The sequence below is a fragment of the Lithobates pipiens genome, unplaced genomic scaffold, assembly GCF_037356315.1.
Source record: "Lithobates pipiens isolate NorthernLeopardFrog02 unplaced genomic scaffold, aLitPip1_a1.2 Scaffold_23, whole genome shotgun sequence".
Classification (NCBI taxonomy): Eukaryota; Metazoa; Chordata; class Amphibia; order Anura; family Ranidae; genus Lithobates; species Lithobates pipiens.
The window spans coordinates 113900300-113917265 of record NW_027507785.1 but is presented as its reverse complement, the minus strand read 5'-3'; the positions used below and the strand labels follow the sequence as shown (position 1 = coordinate 113917265).

General features: G+C 43.7%; 1 protein-coding gene across 9 annotated transcripts in view; it reads left to right on the top strand.

Moving 5' to 3' along the window:
* CHL1 (cell adhesion molecule L1 like) overlaps nt 1–16966 on the top strand; it is a 248112-nt gene that overhangs the window by 29619 nt on the left and 201527 nt on the right. For 3 of the 9 annotated variants that reach the window (XM_077452232.1, XM_077452228.1, XM_077452229.1), the window contains exon 2: nt 3412–3477. The exons of the other annotated variants lie outside the window; for them this stretch is intronic. The gene's annotated coding sequence lies outside the window, so the exon portion shown is untranslated. The remainder of the gene's footprint in view (nt 1–3411; nt 3478–16966) is intronic. 9 annotated transcript variants of the gene reach the window in all.

Below are 16966 nucleotides of genomic sequence, written 5' to 3'. Positions count from 1 at the left end.
GGAAAAGAATCATACACTAGCAATCCACTTAAAATAGTCGACGAGTTTTCCAAACGCCTTGCGAAACTCTACGAATCCCCCTCTTCTTTCCCTCAAACCAAAGCTGAAGCATTGTTCCACGATCTACAGATCCCTTCTCTTCCCGTCCAGGCCCGAAACGCTATTGACACGGAGGTCTCGTCTTCTGAAGTGCTCCAGGCTATCAAACTAATTAAAACTAGTAAACAACCTGGCCCGGATGGCTTTACAGGGCTATATTACAAAAAATTTGCAGATACCCTGGCACCACTTTTAGCAAACACTTTTAACACCCTTTTGAAGGGGGGCACCTTTGGTAGTGACACACTTACGGCCTCAGTTTCAATGATACCCAAACCTGATGCTGATCATTCCGTATGGTCTAACTACAGGCCTATATCACTTTTGAATCTAGATATTAAGCTCTTAGCAAAAATACTGTCCCTAAGATTGTCTTCACATATTGGAGGGCTGATTCACAAGGATCAGGTAGGGTTCATACCTAAGCGCCAAGCGAGTGATAACATACGTCGGGTTATTTTACTACAGCACTTAGCTAGATCTAGAAATATCCCTATGCATTTATTGTCACTTGACATACGTAAAGCTTTTGATACTGTTTCTTGGCCCTACCTTAAGTATATATTGCTTAAGTGGGGTTTTGGCCCTCATTTTCTCCGTTGGATTGACACTTTATACGCCCATCCCCAAGCGTTTGTTCGCTATTCCGGCTTCAATTCCAATAGATTCCCGATTCAACGAGGTACTAGGCAGGGGTGCCCTTTGTCGCCCCTGCTTTTTGCCCTTGCTATAGAACCGCTAGCAGCCCTGATTAGATCTAACCCTGATATTCGAGGTCTAGAGGTAGCTTCCACGACTCATAAGTTATGCCTCTTCGCAGACGATGCCCTCCTATTTGTCACCTCCCCCCATACCACCTTGCCCAACCTCTTTAAGCTTCTTGACGCATTCGCGCACATTTCAGGTCTTGAAGTGAATCAATGTAAATCTAGAGCCCTTGCAGTATCCCTGCCTGCGGAAACTTTGTACAACCTACGGACTAACTATTCATTCCAATGGTCAACGTCCTATATTCCCTACCTAGGTATTAGATTAACTAGTAACCCTGCTCACCTTTACCATGTTAATTATCTTCCCATGCTACGTAGTTTATCGTTGCTTCTCTCTTCTTGGCAGCCCTTATGTGTTTCCTGGCTGGGGCGTATTACGGCAGTGAAAATGTCTTTGCTGCCCAAATTACTATATCTATATAGAGTGCTCCCGGTTACAGTCCCTACATATTTTCATAACACTATACAAAGCAGGACTCTCAAATATATTTGGGGTAATACTAGACCTAGAATTTCTAAGACGGTCCTCTTTCGGCATAAGCTTCAAGGAGGGCTGGGAATACCATATTTCAAGCACTATTACTATGCCGCTCAGTTATCACAAATGACCCTCTACCACGCTGAATCTGAAATTCCACTATGGGTCAGCTTAGAGGCAGTAGAGGCTCATCCTATTTCCGTCTCCAATATGCTTTGGCTCCCCCCCCAGGAGTGTAAAACCCTTATTAATCCTATCACAAGTCACTCCCTTAAAATTTGGCATAGGCTATGTACTCCTTTTAAATTTTTGTCCCCACATCTCCCCCTATTATCATTCTTAGGTCACCCAAACTTTATGCCAGCCTGCATGGAGCCAGGCGCCTTTTCAGCCTGGTCGCATGCACGCCTTACTCGGGTATGTGATCTTTTTCGGGGAACCTCTCTCATTCCATTCCCTGACCTACAGGCACAGACACAACTACCCCACAAGGAATGCTTCCGTTACTTGCAGATAGCTCACTTCTTCCAAACTCATATCAAAATGGGCCACAATCTTAGATCTATGTCTCAATTTGAGTCTATATGCTCCTCTGATCCGCATGCCCCGGGCACCATTTCATACCTCTATTCTTACCTCTCCACCGCATCTGAAGACCTTCCGAGTTATGCTAAAGCATGGGCCACCGATTTAACGCTTAATCTTGACGCAGAGGCGTGGTCCACTATATGGACTAACACTAAGAACTCCTCACAAAATGTGGTAGCTTCCGAAGCGAACTATAAGGTCCTGATGCGGTGGTACCTAGTCCCCTCTAGAATTGCCAAGTATGTACCAAACTATTCGCCAGACTGCTTTAGAGGTTGCAAAGACCGGGGTACCCACCTCCACATCTGGTGGACCTGTCCCACCGTAACAAATTTTTGGTCCTTAATCTTTCACATACTAACCACACTATTTCATCGCCCCGTGGATCCTGATCCTAAAATAGCGCTGTTGAATTGGCTACCACTAAATTTCACCAAACCCCAAATTCGACTTTCCCTCCAAATATTGACTGCAGCTAAGCAAACGATAGCAAGAGCCTGGAGGACACCTACTTTACATGTAGCTGAGACCAAACACAGAGTTACACAGGCGATGATACATGCGAAAATAGAAGCGGTAACGTTGGACAAAATCCCACTGTTTACTAGAATTTGGCAGCCATGGGTAGACAATTTCTTGCCTAAGGACTTTGACACACGCCTTATGGCTCCTTAGTTTAAAATGATCAGTGTTATGGGGCTTGTGGTTCCCCTGGGTCCGCCGACCATGCTTTTCTTTCTCTCCTTCCTTTCCCTTACTTGGTCACAACTTTTCCCTCTCTCTCTATGACCTTATTTCCTCTTTCTTTTTCCTCTCTTTTTCTATCCCTGTATTTTCTTTTTCTCATTCTCTCTTTTTTCTATGTTGGGTAAAATACCTTAAGCAACGCTGTTCTCCTTCACTACTACCCTGAGTAGGGACTGGAGCTATGGATAAAAATGTCTACGGATTTCTTTTTCCCTACCGATACTAGTTGGCCTAGTTTCATTTGGCCCCCCCTTCCATTGTTTTGACTTTTATTTACCCTATTCATATGGGAAGTAGGGGCTGATCTTGTGCCTATATCGAGTTATTTACATTTACAATGCTTAAGTAACAGCGTATCTGACTATCCTTCGTTGCTGTTTTTGTTGTAAACTGTTCAGTTTATTTTACTGTACCCTGCCTGATTCCTTAATAAAATATTTGAAAAGAAATGTTGAGGTAACAGACACTAAACGCTGTTTTTTTTTAATGATTCATGTATATCTTAAAAAGTCCATTCCAGTAACTCTCAGCGTCCTCCGGATCTCCAAGTTCCTTTTTTTTTGCTGCTGTGATCTGACGTCCTGGTAAAGGGTGGCTTTGTTCATTTCCATGGTCCTACTTTATGTAGGAACGTAACCTCCCTCCTGCCATAGACTAGGGACTATGAATTATGGGATTTGTAGTGCACATGACGGCAACTAATGAGCTCTCCTTGTTCCAAACAAACAGAAACGTAGAGGAAAAGGAGGGGTTCGGGAGCTCATGGAGGACGTTACACGGAGGCAGATAAACACAGTAAGAAACAACGACGTGAAAAATAGGCTATAGGCTCATTAAGTATTGGATGTGTATGGAGTATTTTTGGAGAATACAGATATTGTTTAGTGTCTCTTCAAACGATTGTAGAAGTGAGAGATTGAGATTGCTGCAATATTTCAGTTTAACTCTGTCATTCCCACCCCGATCCCTGTTGTTCTGAACTTCGGGCTCATTACTCCTTTAGCCTGCAATGGCGAGGAGGGGTCATTGTGATCCAAGAGAATTTGATGGTGTTTGTGATGGAAATTACAGGCGCACAATGAATTGCCCGAGCCGAACGTATGTGAAAAATCCCATTATATCAAAAGACATTTGTGTGCAGCAGTCCATTCTCTGCAAGAGGCTCTATTCACTGCAACTCGCTTTAGCAATTAGGTCTGAAAGGGAGGGATATGTGAACAATTTGTGCTCATGGTAAACTCCCATCTTTAAATCAGTGTGAGTTAGTTCACAGGCAATACTCAATTATTCCTTCTCATTAGAAATGGGAACAGTAAATCACAATTACTGAATACAAACTCTTGAGCAAATTAGACTGTATGAGTTCCAAAGAGTCATGGAGAAAGGATACTATTTTTCATACTGATTTAGATATACAGTAAAACCTTGGATTGCGAGCATAAATTGTTCCGGAAACATGCTTGTAATCCAAAACACTTGTATATCAAAGCAAATTTCCCCATAAGAAATAATGGAAACTCAAATGATTTGTTCCACAACCATTTATTCATAAGTCCTTCAGTTTATAGTCCATATAAAAAGATTCTAGCAATGTGGTTGTGTAATCATAAAATATCCATCCACAAATAGAAGCCTCCACAAGGGGATTAGAAGCAAAATCCAGCAGGAGCATAAGAGATACGAGTATAAAAGAGACGAGAGGCGCCTCTAAAGTGTAGCAATGGGGTTTATTTATGAAAGGCAAATCCCCTTTGCACTACAAGTGCACTTGGAAGAGCAGTCACTGTAAATCTGAGGGGTAGATCTTATTATTTTTCTTGCATGTCCCCCTCGAATTTACAGAAACTGCTCTTCCAAGTGCACTTGTAGTGCAAAGTGGATTTGCCTTTCGTAAATATCCCCCAATATGTTGCTAAATGTTGTCCCTTCATTAAATGTAACCTTATTGCTACACTTAGAGGCACCTCTCTTCTCTTATAATCAGTTGTGACATGACGCTACTTTTATATCAAGACATCACTTGTATGAAGTCCAAATTTTGCTTGTCTTGCAAAATGCTCTCAAGTCAAGGTTTTACTGTATACTATTATATCAGGGCTCAAATTTTCAAGGCTTGAGCCTCTAGCCAGGCCTTAAGAGTTACTCGTCACAACTTGCCCCACCCAACCCCTACCATGCCCCACCCACAATCCCACCCCTAAACACACCCTCATAAATTATCTCATGAAATGACACTTAAATGTTTTATGTAGGATTAAATTACAAAAATAAATATTAACAACTTTATCAGTGCCCATCAGTGTAGTCTCACCAGCGCTCATCAATGCAGCATAAACAGTGCCCATCAATGCAGCCTGACCTGTCCCCATCAATTAAGCATAACCTGTGCCCATCAATGCAGCATAATCTGTGCCCATCAATGCAGCATAACCTGTGCCCATCAATGCAGCATAACTAGTGCCAATCAATGCAGCCTGACCTGTGCCAATCAGTGCAGCCTAAACCTGTCCCCATCAATGCAGCGTAACCAGTGGCGAATAAATGCAGCGTAATCAGTGGCGAATAAATGCAGCATAACCAGTGGCCTACAATGCAGCATAACCAGTGACCTACAATGCAGCATAACCAGTGCCCATCAAGGCAGCGTGACCAGTGCCCATCAAGGCAGCGTCCCCCCTTCCCCTGGCTGGGAGAACGGCTCCCATTCAACCCCGTCTGCCCCCCCCCCCCCCAGGTAGCCCCACACAAAATTTGAGGGCTGATATATATAATATGTATAATTATATGCCATATAATTTTATTAAAATTTCCTCAATTGCTTCCTGGTTTCTGGCCTCAGCCATAATGATGTCTCTCTTTTTCTACTCTCTATCGAGACCTGAGTGATCAGTGGTCTTTGATAGCTCAGTTCTTGGGCTTGGGGACAGCTTGTAGCATTGAACTGACACTGCAGAAGATAGGTAAATATACATGTTTGTTTTTTATAATCCCACAATTCTCCATTAAATAGCATTTTCACTTTGTGGTGCTCAGATACAGTTTAGTTCTGCTTTAATGCATGTACAAAAAAAATGTTGTAGTAATTTAAAGCCCAACTCTGGGCAACTAAAAAAAATGATCTCTTGCTGTTAGGCTATGCCTGCACTGCAAGGGTTAATTGCTGGTTTTGGTCTAAGGCTGGGTTCACACTGCTGCGATGCGGGAACTCTGCGAATCTGCTGCGGGTTCCCGCATCGCATGCCTCCCGGCAGCAGTTCACACTGCCCTATGCGAACTGCTGGGAGTGTCAGTGAAAAGTTAATGACACCCCCAGATCAGTTCGCATATCGCAGTGCGATCTGCAATCTCGGACAGGAATCGGATCGCATGGTGTGAACACCCATGCGATCCAATTCTGCTGCGGACCAAAAAAAGGGTCCTGTGCGAGTTTGGTCTGGATGCGATGCGAATTCAGCCATACTATCTGTAGATCGGATGTGATTTGCACTGCAGTGTGATGCGAATCACATCCGATCTCGTCACCGCAGCAGTGTGAACCCAGCCTTAGACTCGATTCACATCTATGCATGTTGCTTGTGCGCATTTCTGCAGTGCTTTTTGCTGTGCTTTCTGCATTGTTGTAACTGCGTTTTTAATGTGATTTTACCACAAGGTGTGTTTTGCAATTTGTGTCTTTTTTTACATTCACTGCAATATAGCTGGTTGCTAAGGAGTGGGTAAGAAAGCCGGCCGCCGAATCCTTAGCAATGGATGAGTCATCAGCTGTCAAAAATTGCCGGCTAAAACAAATTATGAAAAAAAAACGCATTTGGTCCCCCCAGTCCATACTAGGCCCCTTGGTCTGGTATGGATTTGGAGGGGACACCCCCACACCAATTTTTTTTTTTAAATGGTGTGCCCCCCCCCCCCAAAATCCAAATCCATAAAAGACCCTTATCTGAGCATACAGCCCGGCATGTCCGGAAAGGGAGGGGACGCGTGAGCGCCCCCCCCTTCTGAACCATACCAGAGTGCATGCCCTCAACATAAGGAAGTGGGTGCTTTGGGGCAGCCCCAAAGCAGCTTGGCCCCATGTTGATGGGAACAAGGGCCTCTTCCCGACAACCCTGGCTGGTGGTTGTCGGGATCTGCAGGCAGGGGGCCTATCGGAATCTGGAAACCCTCTTTAACAAGGGGGCCCTCAGATCCCGGCCCCCTATGTGAATGGGTAGGGGGTAGCCCTACCCATTGACCAAAAAATCAGTGAAATGTAAAAAAAAAACATGAGCCAGTTTTTGATCAGTCCTTTATTTAAAAAAATAGCTCCCTGAGTTGGTTACCCACTAAAAACAAAAAAGACACTCTTCTGATGCTGTCTTCCTCCATTGTGATGTCCCCCGCTGTCTGATATCTCTTGCGTAGCCAGGGGCCGTGGCCATACGGCGACGTCACCCAGAGAGCCCGCCTCCTTGTGACATCACAAGGCTACATAAGAGATGTTAGACAGCGCGGGACATCACAATGGAGGAAGACAGCATCAGTAAAAGAGAGTATTTTTTTTGTTTTAAGTTAGTAACCAGTAGCGAGGAAGAAGGCAGCGGCGTGGGAGAGACGGCAGGGGGAGAAAACGGCTCAGGGAGAAGACAGTTTGGGGATAAGCCGACACCGGGAGAGACGGCTCGGGGAGAAGACAGAGATTTTTTTTTTAATAAAGGACTTGTCAAAAACCGACTCTTGTTTTTTTTATTTTATTTCACTGCTTTTTTTGGTGATACCCATTCACATGGGGGGAGGGATCTGGGGGCCCCCTTGTTAAAGAGGGCTTACAGATTTTAATAAGCCCTGTCCACAGAACCCGACAACACCCGGCTAGGGTTGTCGGGAAGAGGCCCTTGTCCCCATCTAAATGGGGGCAAGGTGCTTTGGCGTGGGGGAGCGCAGAGCCCCTCTGCCCCAAAGCACTCACCACCCCATGTTGAGGGGATGTGGTCTGGTATGGTTCAGGAGGAGGGAGCGCTCGCTTGTCCCCTCCCTTTCCTGACCTGCCGGGCTGCATGCTTGGATGAGGGTCTGGTATGGATTCTGGGGGGGCGCTATGCCATTTTTTAAATTTTGGCGTGGGGGTGTCCCCTCCAAATCCATACCAGACCAAAGGGCCTGGTATGGACTGAGGGGGGGACCCCACATAATTTTTTTTTGTGAAATTGTTTAGCCAACAATGTTTTGGCTAATCCATTGCTAAGGATGCGGTGGCCAGCATCCTGACCTGCTCCTTAGCAACCACCTTCATACAGTGAAAGTAAAAAGAGACAAATCACAAAATTGCAGCAAAATTGCGGTGAAATTGCGGTACAAACGATTTAGCTGCGGGCCCATTGTGCTTTGAATGCAGGTTCTGTTCTCCTCCTCCCCTCCTGACGTCAGTGAGCGCAGATCCAGCATTTTTTTTATAAAGCACAGTCACAGGGGGCATCTACAGTAAACAAAAACAGAGATTGTGTTACACAAACAGTAATTTGAGCAACAGGAAGGGAAGGGGCAGCGCAGACACGGTGCTAACAGGCAGAGATGGGAGGGGGGAGAGGATGAAAGAGAGGACACAGGAGACATAGAACAGGCTGAGGCTGACAAAGGCACGTATGCTGACTCCAGTGTCAGGGCTCAACAGCCCTGATATATCGTGGTCAGCGTACATGTGGGTGGGAAGAAACAAGTAGGATCTGCCATGTATTACAGGTGATACAGGGGGGCAAATTACACAGCACAAGCGCGGTGCTGTATAACATGCTTTATAGGAACAGGATCTTTATTTTTATTTTTTGTGGTTAACAAGCGCTTTATTACTGCACAGGCAACAGCCTGGTATAATATGAAACTGCCAAGGGGGAAGGAGAATGTTCAGCGATGTAGTGGTATACAAAATGTGAACTGTACGTATAATTTATTCAGTAAACAGAGTTACTGGTTAAGTGCCTAGTCTGGTTAGAGTTACTTGGGGAAGAGGAATTAAGTGTATTCACAGTGCATGAAAGAACTGGGGGATGAAATATACCATCTTAAGTTAACCTTTGAGGTCATGGAACTAAAAGTGAAGTACAGACTACTTTAAGGTTATGAGTAGACATGTGCACTACTAAAAAATGTGTTTGTTTTTGTTTCATTTGTTTGTTTTCTTTTTTCGGGTCATTCGTTATGATCTAAATTTGTAAATTCAAAAAATACGTAAATTTGTGAATTCAAACATTCGTAAATTCAAAAATCGTTAGTTGAGATACGGCATTCGTTATTTCGGATAATTCGTAACTTTGGATAAATTCGTATTCGTTATGTTCTCTAACAGCCAAATTTGAAAGGAAATTCCAATACCTATAATTTACTAGTTAGTAATAGTTAAGTTCTAACGGAAACAAACAACTACAACTGAAAACAACAACAACTACTGAAACAACAACTGAAAATAACAACTACAACTGAAAACAATTACTGAAACAACTACTGAAACTAGGGATGCACCGAAATTTCGGCCGCCGAAACATATCGGCCGAAAATGCCCTTTTCGGCAATTTGCCGAAAGAGAAAAACGGCCGATAATGGAGCCGAAAATAGGGCGTGGCCTGGGTGGGGGGGCTCCGCCCCCGCCCCTGGTGCCGCCCATCATGGGGGTATACTATAGCGCAGGAGAGCTGCCTCCGCTGCCTGTTTAATCGCAGCTTCGGGAACTTTACAGCTTTCATTTCAATAGCTGTGTGTTCCCGGCCGCGCGTCATACACAGCCCCTCCCCCTTGTCCAGGCACTTTAATAGACAGATCATCCGTCCAATCCTGCGGATGATCTGTCTATCAAAGTGCCTGGGCAAGGGGGAGGGGCTGTGTATGACGCGTGGCCGGGAACACACAGCTATTGAAATGAAAGCTGTGATGTTCCCGGCGCTGTGATTAAACAGGCGGCGGAGGCGGCTCTCTTCCCTGCACAGGCTGGCTGCAAAATGGGACACAGGCACACTGGCTGCAAAGGGACACACTGGCTGCAAAGGGACACACTGGCTGCAAAGGGACACACTGGCTGCAGTGGGGGAAAGGCACGCTGGGGGAAAGGCACGCTGGCTGCAATGGGACACACTGGCTGCAATGGGGGAAAGGCACGCTGGCTGCACTGGGGGAAAGGCACGCTGGCTGCACTGGGGGAAAGGCATGCTGGCTGCAATGGGGGAAAGGCACGCTGGCTGCACTGGGGGAAAGGCACGCTGGCTGCACTGGGGGAAAGGCACGCTGGCTGCACTGGGGGAAAGGGATGCTGGCTGCAATGGGGGACGCTGGCTGCTATGGGGGAAAGGGACGCTGGCTGCAATGGAGGACGCTGGCTGCAATGGGGGACACCTCCTGTACCGTGTCCTCTGTCTCTGACCACCTCCTGTACCATGTCCTCTGTCTCTGACCACCTCCTCTACCGTGTCCTCTGTCTCTGACCACCTCCTGTACCGTGTCCTCTGTCTCTGACCACCTCCTGTAACGTGTCCTCTGTCTCTGACCACCTCCTGTATAAAAATATATATTTTTTTAAAATATGTTTCGGTATCAGTGCTGTTTCGGTATCGGTTTCGGTTTTCGGCCTAGTGTATTTTTCATTTTCGGTATCGGTTTCGGCACCAAAAAACCCATTCGGTGCACCCCTAACTGAAACAGCAACAACTGAAAGCAACAACAACTGAAAATAACAACTGAAAATAACAACAACTGAAAATAACAACCACACGAAACAACAATGACTGAAGACAACTACAACAACAGAAAACAATTACTGAAACAACAACTGAAAACAACTACAACAACTGAAAACAATTACTGAAAAAACAACAACTGAAACAACTACTGAATTTCTTAATTTCCGAATTTTCAAATATTCAAATTTTCGAATATTCAAATTTACGAATATTCAGAAAAATTTGTTAATTTATTAGTTTGTCAAAATTCATTAAAAAACTAATTTGAAACGAATTGCACATGTCTAGTTATGACGTGACAAGTGACAAGAAGAAGGACTAGCCAGTCCATGATATGGAGCGGTGGTGGCTGGTAACAGAGTTTCCTAGTTGGGGGCGTTCTAGCACATGTTGCTTCCCACCGGCCGGCAGATTTTGGTGTGTTTGCATTATTGATCATCACAACCTGAGAAACAACAATGAAAATCTGAAAGAGGAGAGCACAGAATGATATAGGCAAGAGTCTGCAGTCCTACCCAGAGATCGATCTGGATGCAAAAAGTCATGAAAACTTCATACAAATCAGATAAAGGTTATAGTATATGTCATCTTTTTTGGCTTTAGCTCCGTAGTAAAATATCTCGGACTCTCTTAGGAGTTCACTGAAAGATTTTACCCGAAGCCGGCAGATGCCATTTAAAACGTAAGCTATACCTTTGCTGTAGATTTATTACAGTACATATAAACCAAATCCTACCTTTCTTTGCTCGACTATGGCAAATTAAATAGGAAATTGATTTGGGGCATCATCCCCTGACACATTAGATATAACTTAAAAAGAACACAGAACCACCCAGCTATTCTCTGCTGTTGCTAGGCAACTGGCCATTATTCGGTGATACTTAATAAACTAGAAACTGTAGAGAGATTCTAAAATACTTCATATATTTACAGTGTTTTCTTTTCTTTTCTTTTTTTTTTTTTTTCCTAATGCCGTTTTGTTTTTTCCCTCTTTGCAAAACCTGTAATATAGAGATTCTCAATGTTCAACAAATTCAGAGAAAAAAAATGTAAATACATTTTAAAAAGAAGTAATCTTTTCATCCCATAAATGTGTAAAATAATGATGGATTTCCTGTTCAGTGCAGTAGAGATTCAGGCATATTAATGATTAATGAATGTTGGGAAATGTCTGTTAAAAAATCAAAAATGTAAAATCATAGTGGTCAATTTATTATACTAAGTTGATGAATGAAGCTTGAATTTACATGTAGGAATGTAAGCTTTCAGCCTGTGGCTCGTGACTTTGTTGACTCTCCCTAAGAAATGTGGGGCCACCATTGCTGATCTTCTGAAAACATTAATTCCTGGTCATTTCTGAGCTTAATGTGTAGCAACTGCTGCAGAATTAAATGAAATAAAAAAAAAAAACACCTGTAAGACAATGGCATTATGTGCACATTATGAAATACTTACCTTGGGTCCCTTTCACACTGGGGCGGTTTTCAGGCACTACAGCGCTAAAAATAGCGCCTGTGTAGCACCTGAAAAAAAGGGCCCCTTTCACTCCAGCCGGAACCAATTACCCATGGGACAGCGTGGCTATACTGCTGGAAAAGCGCCACTGCAGCAGCGCTTTGCGGGTGGTTTTAAACCTTTTTCAGCCGCTAGCGGGGGTTAAAACCACCCTGCTAGAAGCCGCAGACCACCGCTAAAACGATGGTAAAGCGGCGCTAAAAATAGCGGCGCTTTGCTGCAGACGCCCGCACCGCCCCAGTGTGAAAGTGGCCTTAGAACAGAGCCCTTCCAGTGGCGCGCTATCACCGCTGAGAGGGCTGTCATCTTCCTCCGGTCTTTCTTCCGGGTTCGCGGGCTCCGGCGATGTGAGTGGCCTGAGCCACAATGACATCACTCCCAACCATGCGTGTGGGAGCCCTCAGTTCTGGCAAGAAGCTGCGAAGGTCCGGCACGATATGCCGGACCTTCAGAGCACATGCATTGGTGATATCACCGGCTGCATCCAGAGTGAATATCTCCTAAACATTGCATGTTTAGGAGGTATTCATTTTACCTACAGGTAAGGCTTATTATATGCTTACCTGTAGGTAACAATCACAAAGCGGGCTTTACTACCACTTTAGATCTAGGTTCACGCTGAATGCGGCTTTGAAATAATGCAACTTCACTTGAAATCGTACAATTTCAAAGCCGCATGTCCATGTGACTTCAGGTGCTACTTAGCTGATGTCTATGCCAGCCTCACCTGAAATCGCCAAAAGTAGTGCACAAACTACTTTTTCAAATTGGTCTGGCACCGCAAAGTCAGCTTTGCACCATTTTTAAACAGCTCCATGGCTGACAATAGGGTGCGACTTGTCATGCGGTTTGACCTGTCAAATCGCATGACAAGTCACACCGGCGTGAACAGGGGTTAAAGGATAACTCGGCTAATAAAAAAATATAGCATATGCATTTGCCTGAGAAGCCATATTGTAATGTAATGTTATTAAAAATGGCCTTTCTATTTAAATCTGCATCACTGTAAGCCCTTGTACACACGGTCGGAGAATCTGTCGGAATGAGTCTAATCGGACCATGTCGTCAGATAATCTGACTGTGTGTGGTATGCATCGGACTGATTCCGTCCGAATCTCCGTCCGACCCAATTTTCCAACATGTTGGAAATATTTCCCGACCAACTGGGCCGGACGGACCTAATCCGATCATGTGTAGAGCATTTTCATCGGACCAAGTGCCACGCATGCTCAGATCAAATTCCTACATCAAAGCTATTGGCTACTAGCCTGAATGTAGTCCCATCGTAACGAAATTACATCATCACGTTCTGAAAGATCGGATTTTTCATCAACTTGGCCCAACCATGTGTATGCAACAGTTTCGGACACAATCCGTCGGACTAAATCCGACGGGCAAAATCCGACGCATTTGGTTGGCAAAATCTCCGACCGTGTGTACAGGGGCTAATATTCTCTAAAATTCAATGCAATGTGGCAACTTGGAGGCATTCTTCACACTGATGAGCCAATCACACAAACATTTCCTTCTTGTGTTATTGGCTCACTGATTTTCCTAGAAGTCTGCACTAAGAAACAAATCAAATTTTAGACACCCTAGGAAGTCAACTTTTGGTGAGATATAGAACAGAGAATCTTCAGGTCGGCAGTACACCCACACAGAAAGTAAAGTATAGTCTTTATTGAAGCATCAATATTAAAAGCACTGGATGGGTACAGGCAGGGGAAATGCAGGCAAGTTGACGCGTTTCACACTACAGAAGTGCTTTGTTAAAACCACAGAAGTTGCAAAAACTACAAGCACATTTATAACACATAAATCACATGACAGCACTTTGTAATTTATGCACCAGGTGATTATAATGAACCAGACCTTCTCATTCATAATCAGTCTGCAATAAGTTTGATGAAACATACAGCTATTGCTTCTGAGCAACAAAAGGTAGGTATATGCTTCATTGACCACCATTGACCATTGAGTACATTGATCACTCAAAGGGTATTGAATTTTTTTCCCAAAAAAAGTTAAAGCGGTAGTAAAGTCTCATTAAGGTTCCATTCACACCTAAGCGATTAGAAGAATCGCTGCAATTCTGCCTATGATTCCAAATTGCGGCAGAACGCTGGATGCGTTTGCGATACCATTACTTTTTAATGGCACCCCAGTTCTCTGGTGAGTTCCTGACCATAGCGGTGTTAATTCACAAGGTGTGGTGGCGGTCGAAATTTAAGATACAGATCGCATGGTAACACATGGATGAACTTTCATAAAAAAAAATTTTCATATATTTTCAAGTCCTTTGAATATTTGGATGGCTTCTATCATGGACTCTTGCTAAATGGATTTTGAGCGCTGCTAATGCTGAATTGTATTTTAGCATATTTGTTTAAATATACCTTTATATTGGCTTTTGAAATGTACACATGCAGCGATTTAGAAATTGGATGAAAGTTTTAGCTCTGGGAAATACTTTTTTAAAGTGCATTATATCAGACCAAAATGAGGGACAAAGGAGAAGGAAAGAGGGACGGAGGGACATTGTTCTAAATCAGGGACAGTCCCTCAAAATCAGGGGCAGTTGGGAACTATGCATAGACTGAGCCTCTGTGTTGGTGTTCTTGGAACTGTATCTCTGGCAGGCAGCCTCTGTACTACTTTCGGAGAACCTGTCTATTTCCAGCAGCCCCTTCGGGTAGCAGTGCTCATATTTACTTTGTTCTAAACTTTTTTTTACACTTCTTCAGATACTTCCTGGTTTCCAGGCCTAGTCAAATGATGTTATACATCGCAGGTGGGATTTTCTCAGCTAAGCACACTCTTCCATCTGCATGCATGAGCTAAGAGCAGGTGGAATCCAGGAAGTAGATGCTACATAAATAATTCTTACTCAAGATGGCCGCAACCAGAATTGCTAGGGGGTGCTTTTCAAAGTGATTTCTAGGTAAAATTAAGCATGGAGACATGGCTGGATCGGGGGGTTTTCTTTGAATTACAAAAAAAAAGGAATTAAATAGTGGTTTTGGTTTGTGGTGCTCAGATACAATGTAGTTCCACTTTAAAACTTTATTTCTATGGAAAATCATGGAATAACTGTGCAGTTTAGGCACAATGGTAAGAATTCTAAATAGACGCATATCATTGCCAACATGGAGAATGCACTTAAACTGCTGCATGTAACAGTCTGGGAGCACCTGACACCAATCTTAAAATGCAAACTACTCCATAATTGAAACAAGGCCAGAAATCCAAATGTTATTTCTTAATGAGGAACTTCAGTCCCCTGAAATTGTTGCCCCAATCCTCCTCTCAAGTGGCGCCTTCTTTGAGTGTCTCAAGCAAGTGTAGATGTGCTGAAAGGTTTCCGACAGGTCTTCAGGACTTGGCAGACACCGTGGCACACATCTGCGCATACACAGGTTTTTAAAGCCAGTGTAAACAACGGTAGTTTCAGTGTCTGCATGGGAAACCACTGCACATGTGTCTCTGCAAGTCCTAAAAACTTGTGGCACATCTCTGTATGGATTGAATCCCTAAGGCCTCATGTACACTGCTGCTGCTAAACTGATGTTTAGGAGCAATTGGGCATTTTTTCAAATTCTCCTGAACTCTCCTCTATGTTATCTTATCAGTACATGTACACAGGGTCGTTTACAGTCATTTCTAGGCAGCTGAGTTTAGAGGTTTTTTTTTTTTTGGAACACAAAAAAAATGGGTTCAGAAGCTGAGTTTATAGGCGTTAAACGCGTTTACAGGCGTTTTTTTTTTCTAAACGCTATGAAAAGCAAATGCAGCTAAACACGGCAAGCAAACGCAGCATTAGATGACTGAAATGGACATACCTGGAGGCAGCAGGGGGCTTAGGTGAGCAGTTTTGTGGTGCAACTCCAAAATGACTATAAACTTTTTTTTAAAAATTTGCAATTTCTATTTCATTGCGGGAGAGGGTGGGGGGCAAAAGAAAGTAAGTTTTTTTATTGAATGTTCCACTTTAAGAAAAAACACAGAAACCTAAACAAGATCTTCAGATCCTGTATTAGTAAATGTTCAGTCATTTGCCCCTATTTTACAGTCTGATTTGTAAACTTTTCAACTGCAGTTTCTCTTTCAAATAGCAGAGTGCTGAGTTGTGTGGTTTCATAATAGAGAGAGAAGAAGGGGAAAATTAATTTCTTATGAAAGAACCCCTTTAGAAGAAACTAGCCAAGTATGAGAAAAACAGCAGACAGAACTGCGCCATTGATTTCAAGAGAATAGAGAGAAGCCAGTCAATTGTGTTTAACAGAGAAAATCTATCAGAGAGGGACATTTTGTCTTTTGATCTGGCCTAAAAGTCACTTGTTCTCATATCTATGTAATGCGTCAGACCAAAGTCAGGTTTTTAAGTGTCCACTAAGAATGTAATAGCAGAGTGTCTCTCTATTGTAATGAGGATGTTCCAGTGAAGAAAGAACATTTAATGGGCTCTAGACAACAAAGTTCATTATTGTTCTAGCACCCTCTAGTGTGCCAGAATAGGTTTTGTTAGTGTAGGAAAATAGTTTGGCTTGGCTGACAGCCAAGCCTGTGTTGTTTTTTTTCAGGGTCAGGTTGAGTGACTCAGGGAGGGCTGGGTGACTAACAGGCAGCATTCCTGAGACCTCCCCCTACTTCTGGAACTCTCTGGAAACTTCTTGAAGAATGGAAGCGGAGGTGAGGAGGTGTTGGGAACAGTAGCCACGGGAGGACAGCTGGGCACTTGGACTTCGCTACACAAACAAGCTGCCCATGGTCCCTGCCTGTAAGGGCATTTGCCAGCTGGGAGTTGTAGTACTACAAGCAAGTATTGTGCTGGGGGAGGAGTGTAAATAGCTGTACAGAAGAAGTTGTCCCTGAAAGTTCTACTAAAGTCAAGTGGTCATCCCATATTATCCGTGATGATGACTACTTGGGGTAGGGATGGCTGACATACATTCTCCGGGTGCAGGTTTGTGGGCATGGTGGATGATGAACAAGAAAGAAATTGGGGCACCAGTCACCTTTGTGCTATAGACAATAGAGAATTTAATTTCTCTGAACAGAAAAAATGTGAG